Source organism: Sciurus vulgaris, assembly GCF_902686455.1.
Source record: "Sciurus vulgaris genome assembly, chromosome: 7".
NCBI classification, from domain to species: domain Eukaryota; kingdom Metazoa; phylum Chordata; class Mammalia; order Rodentia; family Sciuridae; genus Sciurus; species Sciurus vulgaris.
In genome coordinates this window covers 89,703,405-89,724,986 of record NC_136467.1, presented here as the reverse complement: position 1 = coordinate 89,724,986, position 21,582 = coordinate 89,703,405, and the positions used below count along the sequence as shown (strand labels likewise).

At 36.2% G+C, this 21,582-nt stretch overlaps 1 pseudogene across 1 annotated transcript; it reads right to left on the bottom strand.

Annotated features, from left to right (window-relative positions):
• Nucleotides 1-17,016: 17,016 nt before the first annotated feature.
• On the bottom strand, nucleotides 17,017-18,800 carry LOC306665657 (baculoviral IAP repeat-containing protein 2-like; annotated as a pseudogene). Its single transcript has one exon. The product of its transcript is annotated as a baculoviral IAP repeat-containing protein 2-like (transcript).
• Between the last annotated feature and the right edge of the window lie 2,782 nt (nucleotides 18,801-21,582).

Below are 21,582 nucleotides of genomic sequence, written 5' to 3'. Positions count from 1 at the left end.
CAAGAGAAGAGTACAAAGCAACACAAGAGGCTCAGCTGACATTGAAATCAGACATTTATGCAAACTCCAATATGAAAAGTTTTGAGACTTTAGAAGGCTTCCCAAGTCTTCATGGAGGAGGAGAAAAAAATAGCTGATTAAGGCAGAACTGTGTTTTTACAGGCAGGAAAGAAGCACAAATTGGCAAGGCTTTGAGTTGTTAGGAAAGGCAATTGAAAAAAACATAGTATTTAAGCCATAAAATGAAGGAAGGAAGCTAATCTTCACTGATCAATTGGAATTAAAGAGAACAATCAAAGACTTAGAGGACTCTGTTAATTAAAGAGTAGATTTAATGGAAGTAGAACAGAAAGAGGAGAGTGTGGTTGTAGAAAAAAATATCAAAGTTATTGTTTTTAATTTAACATTTCAGAGGAAACAATATTGATTAGTATCAAGATAAAGATAACTTCATTTAAAATGATCTTAAAACTGAGCTTCATTTCTGAGATGACTTATTTCCTTTGGAAATTAGATTCCTCCAAGTTTATGGCAGGAGTTGGGGGAGACATGATGACTGAATTAGATATTAAAATCCTCAAAGCGTGTTCATGAATGACTTGAAGAATTGTGCATGATTACATTGCTTGTGACCAGAGGGTGGTAGAGCTGCATGATACCATTCCAGAAATAAATCTCTGATGTTTAGAGAAATGTGGGAAAGCAATGATTCCAAAGGAGCAAAGAAGAACAACATGAATGTCTTCAGAATACTATGTAATTATTAAAATTCCCTATTAGTAAACACAGTATTATCAAGTACACTTTTTTTATAACTTCAATTTTTTGTTTTAAATGTTCATTCATTCAACATGTGGAAAATAGAGTAATGAGCAAATAAAACAAGTCTTTACATTTAAATGTAAGGTTAATGGAAGGTTTGTGTCTTGTGAGGAAACATATCTATTGAGGTTAAAATAGGGAGTCATCCTATCTGTAAAAAAAAAGTATTCTTCAAGACTTGTGGTAAGAGGTTGTAAAAAGGAGGAGGAACAGAAAGAGCAAGAAGAGAAGGAAAAGGGAATGACTTTCAGAATACTCATAAGAGCAAGTGGCTTTTCACTTTCTTCAGGTCACCATTTCAATTATTAATTCTTCTGAGGTTTTGGGAGATGCAAATAGGGCAAAAATAGAATGTCAGGCTGTAAAGAGTCAGAAGTCCTGCAGGACAAGAGCTCAACAGAGAACTTTGCAGCATGTGATTTCAGCCTGAGAAGGACTAACTACTTTTATATTTATGGGTGGTTATGTTTCATAATAACATTTTCAAAATATTAGGAAACCTCTTGATAAAGTACCAAAATATTAGGAGTCGTTTTTCAGAAAAAAAAAAAACTTGAAAATAACATCAAAATGTCAACAAAACTTATCTCTAACTGGTGGAATGGCAGGTGCTGTTTTCAGTAACTTTTAAATTTTTTACAATGATATCTATAAATAGCTTCCGGTGTTCATTACTTCACTTTTTTGGTGAATAGCAACTTCTGATACTGTATGTACAGAATACTCCTCAAATTACAATGGGACTACATCCCATTGAAAATATTTTAAGTCAAAAGTGCAATTAAGTCACCTAATCTGCAGAACATCATGGCTTAGCAGCACAGTGCACAGTACACTGGGGAGCACTGGTTAACCCTCATGATTGCATGGCTGACTGGACACTGTGGCTTGCTACCACTGTCCAGTGTCACAAGGGAGTATGGGATATACCATTAGCTGGGGGAAAAATCAAAATTCAAAATCTGAAGTGTGGTTTCTACTGAATGCTTACCACTTTCACACCATCGTAAAGTTGAAAAATTGTAAGTTAAAAGTATCGCTAGTCAGGGAATACCTGTATTCCCTTTGTCATTGGAACAAAAAATAAATGCTTCTAAAGTAAATAATAAAAATAAAAAGTAAATTATGTATGTAGAAAATTGTTCCTGTACCAATAGGCTGATTCTGTAATACCAGTCAAGGCTTACCCTAACTTTAAAGTGTTTATAATACTTTAATGGAAAAGAAAAATACCTCATTCAACAAACTAGGAAATATCTATGAATGATAAAACTTCTTCATTGGAAACATATGGGACTGGAATTATAGCTAAACATTTTTGAATCTTTATTAAAATCTCTATGAACACTGATAAACATAAAACTTGCATGACCTGATAATTTAGCAAACAGATCTTAATTCCTTGCAATGTAATTTACCAATTGTCTGCAAATACTGGAATTAAGAAGAAGAAAAAATTTTCAGTTTTAACTGTTAATAGGATTGTCATTTAGGCAGCTCCTCCTCTTCCTGCTCCTTAGTTCTTGCATATGTTTCAAGGGCCATCTTCATGCAGACACTTTCCCAAGTGTTCTACATGTGCTCACACACTTCCTACAACACCAGGAGGTAGGTGCTAGTAATATCCCAGATGGAAAGAAACATAAAAAACTGAGATAAAAGGGGTGCAACAACTTGCTGAAGGTGTTGTAACAGCCTGTACTAGAGTTTGAAAACAGGCAAAACTACTACAGAGTCCAGCTCTTGATCTCAATCACTGTTGTCTGAAGAATGATTTAGATTTTCTTCCTCCATTATAAAAGAAACTATATACTCATAAAAATGTATAAATATGCAAAGAGAAAATTTTAAAATATTTGGATATATTTCTTCAGTTTAAGAAATGGAAAATACCTAAAATAGAGCTATGGTTAGATCTTTAGTTCTCTCCTGGCTTATTATTCAAGGCCAAGTTTGTCTCTCCTCTTTTCAGGACTAATTCAATTTGTTCTCATCTCCCAGCTACACAAACTACATGATCTTCAATGTATCACTTAATTTAGCATTTAAGACTTGTATTATTTTTTAAGGGTAAAAAATACTTGTCTATGTAGAAAATTATTCCTGGATTAATAGGTTGATTCTGCAATACCATACAAGGTTTACCCTAACTTTAAATTGCTTTTAATACAATTATGGGAAAGACACATAGTTCAACAAACTAAGATACATTTATAAAATTATATGACTTCTTCATTATAAATATCAGGGAAAGTATATATATATGTGTGTGTGTGTGTGTGTGTGTGTATACATATATGCATACACACATGTACACACACAGTTATATGGCATTCTGTTCTTCATGACATTTAACAAGACAAAATACATTCCATTATCTGCTTCTATTTCTGGATTCTGATCATTACCTCTAAAACCACCACCAGCTTAGGACTATCTCTGAGTTGAAAAGGCGCTGCAGGCTGGATCCCCCAAAGGCTTCAATGAACAATTTGCTCAAGAGAAATGTTTCCTTATTTGCAGGGTTAACTCATTTGCAGAGTTAACGCACTGAAGATTTGACAAAAGCTTCTTTTTGAAAGAAACCTCTAGATATACCTCTATTTTTACTTAGATATTGGTTTCATTAAGACATCAAGAAAGGGATTAACTCTATGGCTTTTATGGTCAGTATCAATCAGAACATTTCAAGAACCTGTTTATAGGATGAAATAATTCTTTCTAGGGAACTTGCTGAAATTCCTTCCCTTGTTTGGGCAACCAAAATACTAATCCTCTGTAGATGTACTTTTGACAATCTGACATAAGAATTGAGTCTTTTATTCTTCCAGAAGAACATGATGCCTTGTTACTGTGTGCATGAGCATGTGATTTTATAAAGGAAATATGGGTGCATTAAACTTCAACTTTCAAATCACTTTCAAAGGAGCATGTCTTTGTTGCTTAGAATGTATGTGGACATATAATTTTGTCAATCCCTGTAGTGTATAGAAAAGAGAATTGAAAGAGACTTTGAAAGTTTAGATTAATCAGGATTAGAATGGAGTTTAAGAGATTAAGACAGTAGGAGACACCCAGCCTAACAAGGACATAGTTCAGATACAGTGTAGAGGTTGAAGAAGAAATTTCCCAAGAGCTGTGTGTTTGATTTGATAATTGGAGGGAGATGGGGAAACAGGCTTGGAAGTTCTCTTCTGTTAAAAATGAATATAAACCCTTTTTAACATTGCAGTAAAGATTTAAATTACTTTTCAATTTTCCAGGATTTGAGGGTTGGTTTTTTTTGTTTTGTTTTGTTTTGTTTTTTTGACTGCAAATGGCTTGTTGAAATTGGCTTAAAGACTGCCTGACTTTACCCAGGTGGTACCAACCCATCAACTGGGAAATCTCTTCCACTAATCTGAACGTAAACATTGGAGAAGATGTCATCCTGCAGATGATGACTCTGAAGGCGCTTTCACCAGGAAGCAATTTTCTAATAAGGAGTTTCACTAAGTGTGGATTTCTGGGGCAGATACAATGGTGGAAAGGTCTTAGGCAAATATAATGCATAATTCAAAGGTGGGGCACCCTACCGAAAGGAAACAGAGTAGATGGTCTCAGGCCAGCCTCATCAGCAAATGAATATAGTCTGAAACTGAAGAACCATATCCAAGGGAGGATGGAGGATGGAAAAGTAAAAGTCACAGGGAAGTGCTGACTTTCTGGGAAATGACCAGTTTCGTCCTCGTACAGTGAGTTCCATTCCTTAATCGCATTTAATTAATCTTGATTCTCTCCTGCTGTCTTGTTGGCATCTTTCCATAGTAACAGATAGTTAAATTTCACCATGTATTTGGCTGTCCTTGTAAGAGGTGGCCATTTTCTCTTACCTTTCTTATTACTGAACCACTGAAGTCACAGGTGACATTTTCAAGTGCCTTTCTTCCATAGTCCTATGATATTTCTTCAATAACTCCTTAGGAGGTGGCCTTTGTATTCTCCTATCCCAAATGCCTAACTTACCTCTCTGCTCGTCCATTTTCTGCACCACACAACCCTGCCCAAAGGAAACCTGCGGACGTTTCCCATAAGGTAACTATTGACATCCTCAGTCCAAATGAAGAATGGGTTTTTTAATTTATCCAAATAGCATGAAATGCTTTTTAAACATCACCAATAGGGCTATACTTCTTGTTTGTTCCAGAATACATATAGTTCAGATAAGAGTCTTAATAGAATAATCACAGATCATTACCAAGAAGAGCATTTAGACAAAAGACCCATCTTCAAGGACATTAGCACTTTCTGACAGGGTGAAAATAAAAGAAATATTTCCAAAGAAGGGGAAAATGAAATGGAAGTTATTCCAAAAGAGCACCATATGGCCTACAAGATGCGTGGGTATGGAAAGACTCACGTGGTGAGGGAAACACAGATTCTGGAAATCCAAAATGAAACCCCTTACAAAGTAGGTCATTCCTCATAATTAAATTTTAAGACCAAATTTCTCATCTCATACTTCTAATTTAATCTACTTCAATTGACATAAGTGTATTTTTTTAAAAAGTGAATTCAATTCTCACCTCAGCACAGTTTATATTTTCAGTGTAGCCAAGTGACTTCATCCTAAAGATGACATCATGGAGCATATGCTATTCAATTATAACATCATCTTTTAATTTGAAAATAAAAGAGTTGCACACTTGAACTCATTTTGGAAGCAATTTATACAAAATTACTATCCTTTACAACAAATGTCTAGCCTTGGCATAAAAATTGTGACTTCCTCAAGGAGAGGTTTCTCAAATTTGGTTTTACTGACATTTTGGACTAGATGATTTTTTAATAGTCTAGATAGTTTTTTTTTAAATGTTTAGAAAAGTTTAAAAATTGAGCAGAAATCACATAGGATTCCTTTCCTATATACCATTGTACTTGATAATTCTTTCTGTAGGGAGCTGTCATATGCATTGTAAGATAAACACTTGAGAGCATCCCTACCCTCTAGCCACTGTATGCCAGGAGTATCTTTCAGTTTCAAAAACCAAGAATGTCACCAGACATTGCCAAATGTCCTCTCATGGTCAAAATCACCTCTGGTTGAAAATTATTATTTCAGGTTGGCCTTACCCCCATAGGAAAGAGAGAAGCTAGAGTCTGTCTTCCAGTCTCTTAAGGAGGCATTATATTTTACCCTTGCTTGACCAAAATCATAGAACCCAGCTAGATATTTTATTAATATGTGATTTCTTCAGATGAAGATATTATCGTGGGGTATTCAGCTGGGGTCCAGGTTCTAGGTGCTCCGAACAAAGAATTGAACAAGACACACACAAGTAACAGGAAAAGTATAGATACTGAAAGTGAAGGTGAGAGTACAACTCTGTAAGGTAGAAAGGAGTGGACTGAGCAAGAAAGAGAGGTTCAGGGCCCCAGTGTCTGGAAATTAGTGTCTTATATGCTGAGCTGTGAAACAGCCTCTTTTTTATCTGGACCAGATTGAAGACCTTACCCCATTTGTTTCCATTTTTACCTTATGAAACCTGATTAGAATATTGTCCAATTTTCCCCCATTGGTTGCTTTACGAGACCCAATTAGAATACTGCAGACAAAGGGTTGTCATGGTAATAGGACTTATCATAAATAGGGAAATGGTGACTCATATCCCTGTCTTTTCCTCCAGAGGCATCTTTCTTATCTCTGCCTCTGCCATCTTGGCATCCCTGAACTCCTACCTAATAAAAACCAATAAAAGTACCATAAATGTTTAAGGAAAATGAGACGGTTGGGGTGGGGCAGAAGGGATTGGAAGGGGAGACCAGAGATGTTCCTTAAGAAAGATCCTCATGGTAGTAATCCAACATGTCCAGAAGCTCAATATATTTCAAAGAATTATTGAATAATTGATCAGATTCAGAGTTCCAATTCACAAGAACAAATCTCACAAGGTATTAAATAAGAACAATAATGGTAATTTGTTAATTTGCAATGAGAAGCATCTTAGTGAAAAGAAGCCCAGTCCAGACTGGCTCTCTCTGCAGCTTTCTCCAGTGGTGTAGCCACAAGGAAGCTAAATCGCCAGAGGGTACTTGTGAACATGAGGTCAATGTCTCAGGGAAGTAGGACTTGGGATCTGACAGTTTGAAGGGCTTCAGTGTTTGTGTAGCCTGACACACACACCCCTCTCCACACTGAGGCCCTTCCCCTGTTCTAACCAGCTCTATGGAGAGTCATGTCTAAATTAGTGTTCCTAGTTAATGGAGCTTGTTAAAATCAGATTCATGGTCTCTTTCCCCAGAGATCCTGATTTAGTAGGATTGAGGTAGAACCCAGTAATCAACAGTTTTAACAAACATTCCAGATGCTGGTAAAACACTGACCCATGGATACTTTGCATCTGCTTTTGCACTTTGCTTCCCTGGGGCTCTGAGCAATCCTGCTCTGGTTAACAGACTTTCTCTGGACCTCCAGGGATTCCAATAAAGCCTGACAGCCTGGAAAAATCGGTTTCTTTAGGTAATAACTAATGTATGGTTGTTGATTTTTCACTTGAACAAAACATTAACATATATCCTCCACTTCCTCATTGGGAATGGAAGGCAGAGGGGAGGGACACCACAGTTCAACCCCAAGTGACGCCTGCAAATACTAAAAAGAAGTTTGGTTTTTTTAAAGTAAAGTATTATTGAAGATAACGAACTGGAGAAGACTTTTCTCTATTAAGAGGATTGAGACATTTTTGTTGCTGCTTTTAGGTTATTGTTTTTAGTGAAATTTCCAAAGAGGAGAGCAGAATACTGAGTAATAGACATCCCCACTTCTCTTCCAGTCCCCCAATTACTAAACTGAATGTCCTGTTCTTCATATTATAAGCCCATCTGTCTATTCATTCTGTAAACACTTATTGAGTGTTTATTATAGGGCAGCTGTGATTTTCAGTTTTTGAGACATAAAATTTCTGCTCTGGGGTACAGAGTTGTAGGACTGGGACTCAGAAAGGAGCAGAAAAATAAACAAGGGAGAAAAGAGAACTTAACCTTAATAGGGTAAGGTAAATGGTGGGTGCACAGGGGAGGCAGGCAAAGTTTCCCAGAGGAGGTTACATCTGAACTGAATAGAGAGGATAAGGAGGAGCTCATTAAGCAAAGCAAGGAAGAAATGGCATTCAACAAGATTAAATAGGATGTGCAAAGATGATGATGTGAGAGGCTGGTGCCTCCTAAGATCTCTCAGTTGTTAGTTTGGCTGGAATATGGGGTACATATGGAGATGTGGGATGTGATGGGAGGTAAGCAAAAACTACTCCAGTAGGGGCCTTGAACAAAAGGCAGAGGATGTTTGACTTCGTGCATCAGTGTGGAAATGAGCCCTTAGATGCTTTTAGGCAAGGGAAATGACATGAGTGGGTTTATGCTTAAGAGAAATCATTCTGCAGCAAAATGGGGGTTTTCTAAAGTCAGACACTCAAGCAGAGGCTGAGTCTGGCATAAAGAAGGAACATGAACAAGGATAAGACATGGGATTATCAAGCAGTGTTGAACATCTTGCAGCAGGTTTAAAACTTTCATGCTTTAAATAATCCATTTGCTTTGAGGACTTTTTCTAGCAGTTCTCAGAAGCAAGTTGCACAGCAGAAAAAAGATGATGGTTGAATTAATTCACAGTTGTCATGTGAAAATTATTTAGACAAAAGGGGGTGAGAATTTTTGTAGTTTGAAGAAGAGATGTAGTGGAAGAAAATGATAGATGGGAAGGAAGAAGAAGGGTCACATCATATGAAGTCTTAATAAATTTGAAGAAAATATTTTTAATGGTAATGAGGAAGTAAAAAAGCTAGAAAGACAGCCTGTGATAGAGACTGGAATATTAAAGATTGATATTTAAGAGGCAGGGCAATCCTAGATGATGAGTCAGCACTGCAAGTGACCGTGGTAGGAAATCCCTGCTGTAGAGAGATGGCATTTCAAGTATTTTTCTAATCCATTACTTGTTTCTTTCTTTTACCCCTGAAACCACAATAGGCAGGATGATGTCGGTATAGATGATACTGTGTGGCACCCTTGACCAAGCAGACCAAATCATTTTCTTACTCTTATGGGTCTAAAATCAGAATATCAGCTACTCCATCTTGCTTGAATTCTGTTACTCTAGAGCATCATCATCTTTGCTTTATGCCTAGTTCACAGAAGAAAACTAACAGGAGAGGAGAGGAGAGAGAAGGCAGAGAGGGCAGTAGGGAGGGAGAAAGAATGCAAACCTTTAAAGAGAAACAGAAACAAGAATCATTATGTTGTGAAAGAGGAAGTCTGATTTTTCCATTGGTTTTCCAGTTCTCAGTTCATTTCCTTGGATGTTCTTCCACAATTTATTTACCTGGTCCAATCCTCGAAGACTTTGTGAGGGAAATATGTACTTAAACTCTTAAAATAGGCAGTTCAAATCTAAACATTATTCACTTATTGGACTGGCTAAAATGTTATTGTTCAATAACTGTCAGCTTCAAATAGGCAGTTCAAATCTAAACATTATTCACTTATTGGACTGGCTAAAATGTTATTGTTCAATAACTGTCAGCTTCCAGGAGAAGGTAGAAAACAAGTATTCTCATATTCATTTGGTAAGGACTGTGTATGGGCACCATCTTTTTGAAGGGCAATTTGTCAATAGCTGTGAACATTTCATATGTGCATTCCTTTTGACACAGATTTGGTGTTGCATACCATCAAAAGTATGTATCGTTATTCTATCCATTGTAATAATGCTTGTAGTAGAAAAAACAAATTTGAAACATGGTACATATCCACAAATGGATGACTAGTCACTCTATGATACATACATACAATGCAATATTTGTATGCACTACACAATTCTAGGATGACAAGCACCTTTATTTGCTAATGTGTAAATCTTTCTAAGAAATATTAATGAGTGAAAAAGCAAAGTTCCCAAGAGCGAGTATGCCAAAATTTTGTGTACATTTTAAAATTGTATATTTATTTGTGCAGATGCACTAATGACATTCGCTGATTGAATACACAACAAATTGCTTATAAGAATCTGTTTGAGAAGAAGGACTAAAGTGGACTCAGGAATGGAGGAGAAAGGAAATTTTTTCTTTTCATTCTATGCTTTTCTGTACTGTTTTGTGTTGTACATTTGTTTAGTATGTCTATATGTTACTTTGGTTCAAAGGATAAAATAAACCTACTTTCTAATATGTGTTTTTTATACCAGGGTTATTCAAAGTACAGATCTATGGCAAACTCAGGTAAATGTGTCAGTATGTAAATCAACACATTGCTTCCATTCCCAAATAGTCTTCCTATGAAAACATAATGTCTGCTGAAGTAGACTGTGCTTAGTGATGCAGTCGATTTACATTCCAGGGCGAGCTTTTTATCCCTCACTGGTCGGTAGCAAACTGTTCTCATGGATTTTTCAGAACATAATCTGAAACCACTGATTTATACTTTAATATGATTTTAGGACAAATTATCACTTCTGCTAAATGTATTATATGTTGTAATTATTTTCTTGCTTTAGAGAATAATAAATTTCAGAAATATGGTTAAGCCATTTTCTATAGCAGAATATTTTTTCTTAATGCCTCTAGTCCAACAGACACTCAGAGACCCATGCTGACAGAGGTGCTACTATCTTTAACAAGAGGTTTTAAGAGTAATACTGTGTATCAGCATCGACAAGAACGAAGATACCTAGGGCAATTGGAACTTAGATTTTCAGTCCCTTTGTAGACAGCCCTTTCCTAAGCAAAAATTCACACTATATGCAGTGATATAATATCTGTCAGAGAAATTTATACTTTCTTCTCTAGTACTGAATTGCAAAGAAGTGGAAACTAAACGTGCTGTTCTCAAATAAAGGTTGATATAATAAGAGTTACAAATCTGAGCATTAACTTTAAGTACATCTTTTTATATAGATGGATAAAGTGCCTTCCTTAGGAATCTGTGAATGGAAACCAGTCTATGACATTTTCTAATGTGTATTTAGCTTGAGAAAATAGGGCAATGTGAAAACTGGATGTTGATGTCATGTGATACAGTTTGCTAACTTCCTATTGAGGTAGACATGTTTTCTGGTTGCTTTGCCAGCCTATTCTAAGACCTGCTCACTCACCCAAATAGATGAACCCTGAGCTCCTGTTTAAATTTCATAACTTTTGTCCATTGCCTAAGGGGACTCTGAACAATCTGAGCCACTTGGAGAGACAAAAACTAGTTATTCTCTACTGGACTCTTAACCAGGAAATGACATAGGAGTGGGCTAGAAAGACTATGTTGGAAAGGAAATCATTGGGCAAAGAAAAGAGAATAAAGGTGGCCCACAGAAAGCAGTGGTGAGGGGAGGCTGTGTGCACTCTGAGAGTGAGACCCACTAAGGAAGCCATGTCTGCATCCCAAAGGATCTCCTCCTCTTATTTCTATACTCCAAGATCTCATATTCCTTAGATCCTAATGATTAATTACCCCTTCATGTTTCATTTTATAAGTTCATTATAGTATATTTCTGTTATTTACAAGTGGCCTTAGGATCACTGTTTATCATTCACTCCCTTCAAATGTCTTCCTCCTATAAATCAAGGGGTGAAGGAAAGTCTTCACTGGCCCCATAGAATTCAGATGTCTATAACTTCTTTGAGTTAGGGACTCTTAAACTATTTTTTGAGCAATTCATACATAGCAGTCTGCCTCTTTATTTTTCTCATGTAGACCTGTCTCTTGCAAGAATGTGTGAGGCATAAAACACACAGCTGGTAATTCCATTTTCAAAAATACATTTTCTGTTTTCTTACACTTTCATCTCTTAGGCACTAGTAGCTTACCTTGTACTTTACTAGTACTTACTAGTACTTTGCACCTGACTCTTGGCAAACATCCTGAACTTTAAAGTGCATGAGAATGCTAACCTGTACTCAATTTTTCATCTGAGGCTCTCTGCCAATTGTAGATTCACAGTAAAACGTCATCCATGTTTGCTTGAATGATAACCAAAATCGAATTGCTGATTTTTTAACTGCAAACTTCTTTCCTTCCTAGGTCAACTTTTATATGGGAAGAAAAATGTGTGAAAAGCAATACCTTTAATTCTGTCATTATTTGAGATAAATTATTTTATATGAATTTAAAACATGAGAACATTTTTCTATAACCTACTTTTCTAACTAGATGAGTATTGTCCTAGGTACTTTCATAGGCAATAACTTGTACTTATTTCAAATATGCACCCAACAATTGAAGTTTCATGACTTGATATTAGAGACAAACTCCTCCTAAAAAATAATATTCTCTCTTTATTTCACTCAGAAGAGCTATTTGCTCCTTATCCACTCAGAATTTTGAGGGAGCCCTCCTTTTAGCCTGAGAGACCCTGAGAAGGTAGCTATGATTTGTATGAACAGGCTAAGTTCAAGATATCATATAACTTGATGGAAAGAACCCCATCATTAAGTTTTATTAGCCTTTCTGCAGATTCCTAGCCTAGGATTAAGGTGTTCATGTGTGAGCTTAGAAATGAGACTCACAGAAAGAGGAGTTTCAAATCAGCATTATCAAAGGATGTGCTCAGTTCATACTAATCTTTCTCAGACATTTCCATTTCTCCCCATTTATGAAAATTATGGTGGTGTTATCTTTTCCAGGAGAACTAGAATTTTTGTTAAGAATAGGAGAAAATCAGAAGTCTCTGAACAAGGCAGGAAACATGAAATCAACCATCTTTTAGCCTATAGCTCATTCATATTATGATGCAGAAAGACCATTGTTGTTCAGCCTTCTTACCTTCTGTGACTTTTTTAAATGACGTAAAACACTAAATAGTCATGAAGGACGAGATTTTTATTTTCTCAGTGGGCCTTTATATGAATCCATATAATCCAGGCCTATGGTTTCCATCTTATTCTCATCTTTTGCCTCACTGTCTCTTTCTCTCTCTCTCTTCCAAGCCTGATCTTAATAGAAATTAGTGCAATTATCTCTTCCTTTTCAGTCCTTTGTGATATTCCCACCTTTTTATATACCTGCAGACCTGCAGCTACATAGAGATAATTGTGTGGATATGAAATTCATTTATTCTAATGAAGGCTTTAATTAGAATGTCATTTTCTCTCAATCTTATGCTAAGTGACATGGTTCTCAATTTCTAAATTTCCTCTTGTCCAGAGCATCTTTCCAATCCTTTTATATTTTTTTGTTCTGTGCAGTCAATAGCCTATTTTAAAAATTTAAACTCTTAAAATGAACTTCTTACTGATCACTTAAGTGTGATGGTAATATGCTTAATAATTGTCCTCTGTCTTTTATTTGCATCTTTAAAAGTTAACTAATATCCTAATCCTTATTTTATTTTTTTAAATATTCTTAGAGGATTTGAGGTACTTCAAGAGAGATCTGGGTTCAGGGTTCATTCTCCCTGTCCTTTTTACATTTCTATTCTTCTCACATCTTCTAATAATTCCTGATGTGCTTTTCTTCTTGTTATTGTTTTAACCTCTCTGAGTCTCAGTTTCTTCATCTGAGAAATCGAGGTTATTTGACAATCTAGTTCATAATACCCATCCCAATCCTACAATCTTCTTCACTTTATTAGTAAATCAATGCTTTTTCTTGTTGCAAACATCCTTGAAATTGTCCCACAGAGAACTAGCCAAGAACATGTGTAACTATTTTGATTGATTATTCATTAATTTCCTTAAGTGACTGTTTTCACATAGGTAGAATTAAATGTTTTTTGGACCTATGTAGGACCCTATGATGCTGCTGTACATATGACAGATTATTGCTGCCATATTAACTTAGGATATTTTTGCTACGGATGAACTTATACATGTTTTATTATTGCCAACAACTCTATAACTTCAGCGCCTCTCCTGGATATAAGAACGCTTAGGGCCAAATTCATTGTCCAATATAATATGCCAAATGTTAAGGCTAAGGAAAGTAGCTATTTCTTTTCAGATGGATTTTGTTCTCTATTATCCTCAAATGCCTTACTTGAGAGTTTTAATTTGTAGGTGTGAGCAGAATGTAAGACTTAAATTCAATTCACAGTACAATCTTGAATTTCAAGCTGATAAATTTTCAGATTCTTGGTTGCAAATTAATCTACTCACTTGCAGTTGTTCACCTCCCAGTCTGTTGGCAGAAGCTATGAGTGAAGATTTCTTCTCCCCTATAGGCAGCTTTGTCTGAGGACTAAAGAGCCATTTTGAGGTATTGAAGTATGAAAAGGTGATCCCACAGAGGCTACCCATGGGGAACCAAAGTGGACAAACTATCCAGAGGCTGTAGCAATTTATGCGAAAATCACCTGCTCACCAGTGCTAAAATGGAACTGCTTTGCATAGGCAGATACTGCAGTTTCCCCAGGCCTGCAGAGTTCCCAATCTTCTACACCCCAGGAAATAGCCTCTGTGTTGGGAAATATATTCTTATGCTAAAAACTATGGCTACTTGGTTTCTTTCCATCTCAGCAGACTTCTTTCTGGGTGCAAGGATTCTGATCAAGTTGAAGAACCCATATACAGGTTAATAGATCCCTAAAGATGAACAACCTGTACAACTGCTCTTTCCATAATTTGATTCAGGAAAGCTTATTTGGGTTCCAGCTTGTCAACTTTGATCAGTTTCACTATTACCCCCAGACTCCAATAAATATTCAGAATGTGTATTTTAGTCAGCTTTATTGCAGCTGCGACTGAAGGCCCGACCAGCACAACTGTAGAGGAGAAAAAGTTTATTCAAAGACTCACAGTTTCAGAGGTCTTAGTCCATAGAAGGCCAGCTCCATTTCTTGGGGCTTGAGGTGAGGCTTAACATCTCGATGAGAGAGTGTGGCAGAAGGATGCAGCTCAAATCATGATGATCATGGTGATCAGAAAGCAGACAGAGTCTCCACTCTGGACATAAAAAGTACCCCACAGCACACCTCCATTCCCACCTTCTCCAGCCACACCCTACCACTTCAGTCACCACTCAGTTAATCCCTATCAGGGGATTAAATCACTGATTAGGTTAAGATTCTTTCAATCCAATCATTTCTCCTCTGAACCTTCTTTCATTGTCTTGCATGTGAGTTTTTGGGGAACGCCTCATATCCAAACCTTAACAATGTTGGTGCTAATTAAAGAAACTTGATAATTTTCAAAATCACACAACAGATAATATTAACTGAAATTTGTAACTACTTCCTTTTTGAATTACAAATCTTCCATACCAAAAAATGAACTTGTATCAGTAAAGAGAACAGGGTAAAAAAGAAGGAGAGGGAAAGGGGGACAGGAACCGAAATGGAGTAAATCAAATTTCATGTATATATGATTTTTGTCAAAATGAACCCAACTACTATGTTTAACAATAATGCTCTATAAAAAAAATAGCTTGTTAAGTGGCTAGTCAGAAATGAATGGTGAACAAGGAAAGGATAATAAAGGTCACTGGAAACCACAGGAAGTTATCTGACAGACAAGCACCTGGAATATGGGGGCTTGGTATGTCAAAACCTCCCCCAGACATAATTTATACCCCCTTAAGAAAAACTATTATTGCAAGATCATGTCACACCTTACCACGTGACCTGGAAGCTCCCTTATCACAGAAACTATATCACAAACCCTAATCACCCTAATCACCCTGGCAATCAAAACATCAAGACCCTTACAAAGAAAGCTTGCGAGGGGCTATTAAAAGGGAGATAAACCAATGAACAGGGCAGATGAGTGAGGCAAAAATAGAGGGATTCAATTTACTTAAAAACTTCAAACTCTGAGCACCACATCACCCACTCTTCCCTGCAATCAATACAATTTCTATGCTATAGAATAAGGATAAGCAGTCATTGTAATGCTTAATTTGAATTGTCAACTTGATTGGATTAAGATATTCCAATAATTAAGAGGCTTCTGGATATTTCCATGAGGGCATATCTAAGAATGCTTGGAATGTGGGATAGTGAACTGAAGTGGAGCCGCTCCCTAAGCGTGGGCAGTACCGCCCAATAAGATGGAATAAAAGTTGGAAGAACAAGGAAGCAGATGCAGATGCAAGCTCCACTGTTGAACAGGTTCTTGATTGCTGCTTCCATTATCCGAGGATCTCGGACTCTTGCTTCTTCACTCTTTGGTGGACTCTACCAGTGATACTCTAGGTAGTTTCCAGAAGCCTTGGTCTTGGACTAGACTAGCACTGTTGATCTTTCTTGTTCTGGGGCTTCTGCGTCCTGGACTGTGCAGCTGCTGGTTCTTCCAGCTCTCCAGCTGCAGGCAGCCATTGTGGACTATTCAACTTCTGGTCATGTAAGCCATTCTAATAAATCCCCTTTTATAATCATACATCCTGTTGACTATGTTCCTCCAGAGAACCTTGGCTAGTCAATAATCAACAATCAGGAAGATGGGCCCCAATTGAGGTCTTGTTCAAATGCAGAGACCATACCAGGGGAGTAAGAGTAGAAACATCAATCAGCCTCATCAAGGCCTTTTTCATATGTGAAGACCAGAGTCTTACCTGGTGAACATTCCAGTCAACTCTTTTTTCCCAGAGCAGCTGGGGGAAAATGGAAGGTGGGGGTGAACCCAGATGGAAGCTATCAGAAGAAGTAAAACTCAGAGGTTAAAGGACCGAGTCAATGCGTTAACATTTTTCCATTGTCAGTTTAACAGAGATTTTGACCAACGATTTTGACACTTTTCTTTTTTTTTTTCCTTGTAAAGCATTTTACTTTTTTCAACAAATTAGGGAAAGTATTGTTTATTAGTAACAGGAAAAATCCTTATTTTACAAAATAAGTTGAAAGCACCAAAGAATAGGCAACAACTCTGATGAATTCCAGTGTTACTAATTTATAGTTCTTTTAAACTATACTGTAGTTTAGTATTAAAAGCTTTTAAAAAGAATACCCAAATGACCTGTAACAAGCACTGACACTACTCCTTTAATACTTCCTACATTCATACTTATATACTGATCTAGTTCATGAAACACAAATCTTCTCTTGCAACTAAATGGATTAAGATTAAATATATAATACTATCTTTTTGGAAACAAGATTATTAATACCTAAACAGAGTAGAACATAAATGTTACTAAATGAAGAACCAACCATTCCTCTTTTTTTTAATTTTAAATGCTTCAAATGTTCAACAACAGCTTAAAGACTCTTTGGTAAAGACTAATGTATAGCCCATTTTTCTTTTATGAAAGAAATATATGAACAGTACCCTCAATTATACCCCTGCAAATAGGCCATTTTCTTAGAGGAGGAGCACATTCCTGTGTACTACCAGATGGCCAAAAAGAGTGAACACAATAGAAACATCTCTGTCCATACATACTTTACAGGTTCTTTCTTCTTGTAATCTCCTCAATCCTCTTCTAGTGACAGACCTGAAACATCTTCTGTTGGAATATACTTCATATTCTTTTCCACATAATGTAGAGTCAATTTCTTTTAGACAGTTTTCGAAGATGTTGGCTGCAGCATTTCCTTTAACTAAAATGGTACCAATCAGTTATCTTGCTGGTATCTGTATCCAATCAGTTCTCTGTAAAGATATCTGTTTTTTGTTTAATAATATCATATTCCTGTTTATTAATTACATTTCCCTTCAAAAGATTATCCAGGATAGGAAGGATACATGTCAATTGTTGAAAGAGAGCCATTGTATTCTTCCATATTAATGACAAATCATTTGATGCCATTTCTTCAGCTTGTCCTTCCTTCTCTTCTTTCATCTTCAGCATCAAGAAGTGCTGACACAATATCATGAAGTGTTTTATAATTCTCTCCAGTGGTTAGGATTTTATTTTGAACTGTCTGTTTTGCCAGACTTCTACTAAAGCCCATTTCCAAAACAGATTTAACCATAGGTATATTCATCATATGGCATCTTTTTAAGAACTTTCTCCAGGTCCCAAATGAACAATTGGTTCAGCATTTTCTTTTCCAGGAGCGTGTGAAGTTGACACCAGCTGTTCAAGAAGATGAGGCTATCTAGCTTGAATCTCATCAACAAACTTTTATCCTTTCATGCATATCAAGAACTCACACCTTGGAAACCACTTGGCATATTCTACCTATAGATCATCTCCAGATTCCCAATACCTCAAGCCACCATCCCAGCAAAGGCATTTGACATCATTGTGCGATCCACATAATAAAAACCAGCAGCACTCCCAAGCTGCTCAGGTTGAACTGGAACACTAGATGGCCAGTACATAAATGTTCTCATTCAAGCTATGTGTGTCTGCATGCTCAGATTTGAAATACTAAACCTCAGCATTTCTAGAGAATTTTCCAAAAATTGACAGTTGGGGAAATGTTTCCTGTGTTCTGACACAGCATCATTCTTTGACATCATATTATAAGTAAGAAATATGGCTTCTTCAGTACTCACTGCCTAACTGTAGGGGTTAGTCCTCAAAGGAGAGAAGTCTTCAATAGCCCTGGAATTAAGAGGATTTGGTGAAAGGTTGGAATAAGAATCACCAAATGAGCCACTGTGTTCCAAACTGGGAGATAATGAATGTGCAAAACTGTTTCTCATTGGAGAGGTATTTTTAGAGGTAGATTGCAGACTAGCTGAAACCAGAGTCTGAATAAAGCTACAGTTATGATATAGCTGTTTATGCTTTACAATAGAATTGTCTCCTTATTTCCAGTTACCCAGCATCAGGCTACAACAGAAGCATCTGACTTTGTCATTCACACCAGTGTAATAGAAACCAGCATGAGCAAGACTCCTTTCTGAAACAGGAACAGGGATGAGGAAGGTTGAATATATAGAGATTCTGTAGAGCTTACATGAAAAGTCATACTTTATTGTTTGTTTGTTGCCCTTTGTCCAATTTGACAGGATTGTGTTATCTTCCATTACACTCCTTATTTTTTGATGCAAAGGATCTTAGATAACTCTTTGGAGGTGGTTTTGTTCCTGAGTAGGTAGAAGTACTTTCTGATGGCTAAAACTTTCACATAAAATTTCTCTTGTCACTTTTTTTTACACACAAAAAAAGGTTTTTTTTTACTCCTATTTAGTTGAACAATTACACCCTCTTTACTAGATTTATATCTGAGTTTAAACTCAGATGGGATGAATATCTCCCTAAATTACCAAAATACTTTTGAGTACTTTGGGATTATATTAACACTTTTAAGTAACCCACATGCTATTTGCTCACAATTTCTTATAATAACTGACTTAAAGACCTGAAAAAAGTTTATGCGCTTCTAAAAATATTAAAACTTTTTTTTTTCAAAGAAGTTTATGTTCTCAAAATTCTAGGTAACTACAGAATACCTAAATTATGCATTTAATTTGCTTTTAGTTACAAGTTATGAAGACTAGATATTAGGACAATTAAAGATTATGCCATAAAAGTAGAGTTAAATGTAGGTTTTTTTCCCTTTACACGCACTTTACCACAACATCCAAAATAATCCCATCTTATTCTAGCAAATAAGAGTAATTAAAATCTTCAAAGGGTCACATTATTTAAAGGTTATTTTCACAGTTTATCACAGAATTGACTTAAGTGGGTAATATTAGCTTGAGCTAACAACTTTTGGGGAAGCCAACACCCAAAGCTTTATTGTACTTCTGCCTGTTATTATAATGTCAAATGAATTTTGTTTAAAGCTCATGAATTGTTAACTCTTCTACCTTTGCTAAACATTATATTTGTTTCTACTTCCTGCAGTACCATGTTGTCTTTCTAACTCTGCATATCTCTTTATTATACCTGGTCAACTAATGGTATTTTCTCCCTAAACATAGCCATAAAATTTCCACAGCAAACACTGTCTATATTGCATTAAAAAATTTAAATAAACTGACCATCATTTAAGGATCATTCAGATATGGTATCGTCATGTTGTAATGTATGGATGAATCAATTTATCAAGAGACAGCTCTTTTGTTATCACGAATGTCTAACAACATATTACCAGTAGAATTACTGTTTACACAGACTGTACCAGAATTTACTTTCTTTCTGAAAACTCAATATTTTAAAAATGTGATTCATACACAAAATTACACTTCATATAATTCAAATTTTATTCCTTTGTAAAACTTTGTACTCTCCATAATGAGATTCATTTCTACAGGGGTAAAATATGAGTAGGGGGGAACTCTTCAGGACTGTAACTCACAGTACTGGCACTGAAAGCATGAAAGCAAGGTGGGGGCTCAGAGGCCTCCTCAGACCAGGGAAGCAACAGCATCCACCTGAATCAGAGCCTTCTGACCAGCGCCGCTATATTCTCTTTTTCGGTGCCTCTGTAACATAGATTTTGTTCAATGCTCATACCCCCAAAACCAAATAAGTCTCTAGACTAGCACACAAAAATGGAATTTTCCTGCTATCAGTTTCGCTCCCACATGGTCTCTTCTCACTTAAATAAATTCTACTCTGTTTACTCTTCCCTTCCATTTCCGTTGGATTTTATTCTTCAAATTTGCAAGACAAGAACCCAGAAAGAAACTGGTAAAACAGAGACTCTAGTCGCACCTAAACACTCTTGTTTCACTATCAAGTCAAAAGGTAAAACTGGATAGGACTCTGAAAGCTTCCTTGTGACCCCCAATAAAACTGGAGGGTCCATCCTTTTTTCTGAGGACCCGCTCTCCTTTGAGAGCATCCCCTTTTCCTTTTTCCTATCCTTCTAATAAACTCATCCCTGCTACCCTGAGCAAAAGGTCTGAAATATTTGTCATGATCACAAGAATAGGGCCACAAAGGAGCTGCCTTGGCTCAGCATGGACCCAAACCCTGTAACAAACTCAGTGACTAAAAAGGGAAACCAACTAATGGTGATTTGGGGGAAACAATTAAGAAAATAGAAGTTAGTCTTTTTTAAACAATTCAAGAATCAATTGCTATCAATTTTTTAAAATGATTTTCTAAAATAAGTATTCATTAGTATCAAAAAAGTATGCTTACTTTAATTCATAATTTTATTTTCATCTAGAAGAATTTAGTTTAGTTGAGATTTTCAATCAAGTTACAAAAATATCCAAGAAAGATACAGGGATGCCAATCTGAATATTCCTTAAAAAGCAGATCAGATCTAAAAGGTTATTAAATGTGTATATGTATTACCTCCAAGGCCCCACATCAAATTTAAATTTAGGGCTATAGATATCTCTGTTAAATCAGATTTTTGGAGTATGTTTGTTTTCTACATTATAGTTTTAGGAGAAAGGAGTACATTATCAAAGGGATCCTATTGATAATTTTCAGAGGAAGTTCTAGCGCCATTACTCATTAAGCTAACTGCCCCATCATATCAAAAGATAAAGATTACTGAAGGCTATTTAAAGCAGTAATGTTATAGCATATGAATGTCTCAAACATCCATAAAATATTCAGCTGTCTCAGTTTACTATTCTTTTTCAGCCAAGAGCAAGAAAACAACTTGTCTTAAAAGGGATCTCAATAGTTACAGTTATAACAAAAACAAAAGTTTTATCTGACTTGTAAGTTGCTTTCCTCATAAAGTAAGAATTTTGTGACCTTATGTGAACATATAAATGAAACCTGCAATCTTTGATTTCAAACCACTTTATGGAACGCCTAAACTGGAAAAGGGGGATTCTTTCTCCAGTTATTTTCGAGGAGCTCACAGAAATGTTCCCTATCTGTAGATTTTGTAGCTGCCCTAAACCTGAAGAATGCCCTCCGCCACTAAGAAATCCCTTTGCTTTCTGAGGCGTTTTCCCATTCATTCCACAAATCAGCAAACTGACCCCATGGAGA